Here is a 4555-nt window from a genome sequence, read left to right as displayed (position 1 = left end):
TAAATCAGTTGCTGGGAAGAAGCCAAAGAATGGACCCAAGCCCGAGACTCAGTGCTTTTATTGCAAGGGAAATGGTCACCGGAAGCGGAACTGCCCCAAGTACTTAGCGGACAAGAAGGCCGCAACACCAAAGGTATATGTGATATACATGTTATTGATGTGTACATTACCAGTACTCGTAGTAGCTCCTGGGTATTTCATACCGGTGCGGTTGCTCATATTTGTAACTCAAAACAGGAGGTGCGGAATAAGCGGAGACTGGCGAAGGACGAGGTGACGATGTGCGTCGGGAATGGTTCCAAGGTCGATGTGATCGCCGTCGGCACGCTACCTCTACATTTACCTATGGGATTAGTTTTAAACCTCAATAATTGTTATTTAGTGCCAGCTTTGAGCATGAACATTGTATCTGGATCTCGTTTAATGCGAGATGGCTACTCATTTAAATCCGAGAATAATGGTTGTTCTATTTATTTGAGAGATATGTTTTATGGTCATGCCCCGCTGGTCAATGGTTTATTCTTGTTGAATCTCGAACGTGATGTTACACATATTCATAGTGTGAGTACCAAAAGATCTAAGGTTAATAATGATAGTCCCACATACTTGTGGCATTGCCGCCTTGGTCACATTGGTGTCAAACGCATGAAGAAGCTCCATGTAGATGGACTTTTGGAGTCTCTTGATTATGAATCATTTGACACGTGCAAACCATGCCTCATGGGCAAAATGACCAAGACTCCGTTCTCCGGAACAATGGAGCGAGCAACCAACTTATTGGAAATCATACATACTGATGTGTGCGGTCCAATGAGCGTTGAGGCTCGCGGTGGCTATTGTTATGTTCTCACCCTCACTAATGACTTAAGTAGATATGGGTATGTCTACTTAATGAAACACAAGTCTGAGACCTTTGAAAAGTTCAAGGAATTTCAGAGTGAGGTGGAGAATCAACGTGACAGAAAAATAAAGTTCTTACGATCAGATTGTGGGGGAGAATATTTGAGTCACGAATTTGGTACGCACTTAAGGAAATGTGGAATTGTTTCACAACACACGCCGCCTAGAACACCTCAGCATAATGGTGTGTCCAAACGTCGTAATCGCACTCTATTGGATATGGTGCGATCTATGATGTCTCTTACCGATTTTCCGCTATCATTTTGGGGATACGCTTTAGAGACAGCCACATTCACTTTAAATAGGGCACCGTCTAAATCCGTTGAGACGACACCGTATGAATTATGGTTTGGGAAGAAACCTAAGCTGTTGTTTCTAAAAGTTTGGGGATGCGATGCTTATGTCAAGAAACTTCAACCTGAAAAGCTCGAACCCAAGTCGGAAAAAATGTGTCTTCATAGGATACCCTAAGGAAACCATTGGGTATACCTTCTACCTCAGATCCGAAGGCAAGATCTTTGTTGCCAAGAACGGATCCTTTCTGGAGAGAGTTTCTCTCGAAAGAAGTAAGTGGGAGAAAGTAGAACTTGATGAAGTACTGCCTCTTGAACCGGAAAGTAGCGCAGCTCAAGAAGATGTTTCTGTGGTGCCTGCACCGACTAGAGAGGAAGTTAATGATGATGGTCAAGGTACTTCGGATTAAGTTGCTACTAAACTTCGTAGGTCCACAAGGACACATTCCACACCAGAATGGTATGGCAACCCTGTCCTGGAAATCATGTTGTTAGACAACATTGAACATTCGAACTATGAAGTAGCGATGGTGGGCCCAGATTCCAACAAATGGCTTGAAGCCATGCAATCTAAGATAGGATCCATGTATGAAAACAAAGTATGGACTTTGACAGACTTGCCCGATGATCGGCGAGCGATAGAAAATAAATGGATCTTTAAGAAGAAAACTGACGCGGATGGTAACGTGACCATCTATAAAGCTCAGCTTGTCGCTAAGGGTTATCGACAAGTTCAAGGGGTTGACTATGATGAGACCTTCTCACCCGTAGCGAAGCTGAAGTCCGTCTGAATCATGTTAGCAATTGCCGCATTCTACGATTATGAGATATGGAAAATGGATGTCAAAACTGTATTCCTTAACGGTTTCCTTAAGGAAGAATTGTATATGATGCAGCCAGAAGGTTTTGTCGATCCTAAGAATGCTAACAAGGTATGCAAGCTCCAGCACTCCATCTATGGGATGGTGCAAGCATCTTGGAGTTGGAACATTCGCTTTGATGAAATGATCAAAGCGTTTTGGTTTATGCAGACTTATGGAGAAGACTGCGTTTACAAGAAAGTGAGTGGGAGCTCTGTAGCATTTCTCATATTATATGTGGATAACATACTATTGATGGGAAATGATATAGAATTTTTGGAAAGCATAAAGGCCTACTTGAATAAGTGTTTTTCAATGAAGGACCTTGGAGAAGCTGCTTACATATTAGGCATCAAGATCTATTGAGATAGATCGAGACGCCTCATAGGTCTTTCACAAAGCACATACCTTGATAAGATATTGAAGAAGTTCAATATGGATCAGTCCAAGAAGGGGTTCTTGCCTATTTTGCAAGCTGTGAGATTGAGCACGGCTCAAAGCCCGACCACGGCAGAAGATAGAGAAAAGATGAGTGTCATCCCCTATGCCTCAGCCATAGGGTCTATTATGTATGCCATGTTGTGTACCAGACCTGATGTAAACCTTGCCGTAAGTTTGGTAGGGAGATACCAAAGTAATCCCGGCATGGAACACTGTACAGCTGTCAAGAATGTCCTAAAGTACCTAAAAAGAACTAAGGATATGTTTCTCGTTTATGGAGGTGACGAAGAGCTCGTCGTAAAGGGTTACGTCGATGCTAGCTTTGACACAGATCTGGATGACTCCAAGTCACAAACCGGATACGTGTATATTTTGAATGGTGGGGCAGTAAGCTAGTGCAGTTGCAAGCAAAGCATCGTGGCGGGATCTACATGTGAAGCGGAGTACATGGCAGCCTCAGAGGTAGCACATGAAGCAATCTAGATGAAGGAGTTCATTACCGACCTAGGAGTTATTCCTAATGCATTGGGCCCGATGACTCTCTTCTGTGACAACACTGGAGCTATTGCCCTTGCCAGGTTTCACAAGAAGACCAGGCATATCAAGCGTCGCTTCAAATCCATTCGTGAAAATGTTCAAGATGGAGACATAGATATTTGTAAAGTGCATATGTATCTGAATGTCGCAGATCTGTTGACTAAACCTCTTCCACGAGCAAAACATGATCAACCCCAGAACTCTATGGGTGTTCGATTCATCACAATGTAACTAGATTATTGACTCTAGTGCAAGTGGGAGACTGTTGGAAATATGCCCTAGAGGCAATAATAAAATGGTTATTATTATATTTCCTTGTTCATGATAATTGTCTATTGTTCTTGATATAATTGTATTGACTGGAAACCGTGATACATGTGTGAATACGTAGACCACAACATGTCCCTAGTGAGCCTCTAGTTGGCTAGCTCGTTGATCAATAGATGGTCATGGTTTCCTGACCATGGACATTGGATGTCGTTGATAACAGGATCACATCATTAGGAGAATGATGTGATGGACAAGCCCCAATCCTAAGCATAACGCAAGATCGTGTAGTTCGTCTGCTAAAGCTTTTCTAATGTCAAGTATCATTTCCTTAGACCATGAGATTGTGCAACTCCAGGATACCGTAGGAATGCTTTGGGTGTACCAAACGTCACAACGTAACTGGGTGGCTATAAAGGTACACTACAGGTATCTCCGAAAGTGTCTGTTGGGTTGGCACGAATCGAGACTGGGATTTGTCACTCCGTATGACGGAGAGGTATCTCTGGGCCCACTCGGTAATGCATCATCATAATGAGCTCAATGTGACTAAGTAGTTGGTCACGGGATCATGCATTACGGAACGAGTAAAGTGACTTGCCGGTAACGATATTGAATGAGGTATTGGGATACCGACGATCGAATCTTGGGCAAGTAACGTACCGATTGACGAAGGGAATTGTATACGGGATTGCTTGAATCCCTGACATTGTGGCTCATCTGATAAGATCATCGTGGAACATGTGGGAGCCAACATGGGTATCCAGATCCCGCTGTTGGTTATTGGCCGGAGAGCTGTCTCGGTCATCTCTACATGGTTCCCGAACCCGTAGGGTCTACACACTTAAGGTTCGGTGACGCTAGAGTTGTTATGGGAAATAGTATATGGTTAACGAATGTTGTTTGGAGTCCCGGATGAGATCCCGGACGTCACGAGGAGTTCCGGAATGGTCCGAAGGTGAAGATTTATATATGGGAAGTCATCATACGGTCACCGAAAGTATTCGGGGGTTTGCCGGTATTGTATCGGGACCTCCGAAGGGCTTCTGGGGGTCGACCTGGAGGGTCCACCTGCCCCGGAGGGCCCTATGGGCTGTATGTGGAAGGGAACCAACCCCTAAGTGGGTTGGGCACCATCCCCCCTAGGGCCCATGCGCCTAGGGTTTGGGGGAAACCCTAAAGGGGGCGTCCCCTGGCTTGGGGGGCAAGCCCCCTCCCCTTGCCCCCCCCCCCCTCTAGATCTCATGTAGAGGTACC

Source organism: Triticum dicoccoides, chromosome 6B, assembly GCF_002162155.2.
Source record: "Triticum dicoccoides isolate Atlit2015 ecotype Zavitan chromosome 6B, WEW_v2.0, whole genome shotgun sequence".
In the NCBI taxonomy this organism is placed as follows: Eukaryota; Viridiplantae; Streptophyta; class Magnoliopsida; order Poales; family Poaceae; genus Triticum; species Triticum dicoccoides.
This window is presented reverse-complemented; position numbering follows the sequence as displayed.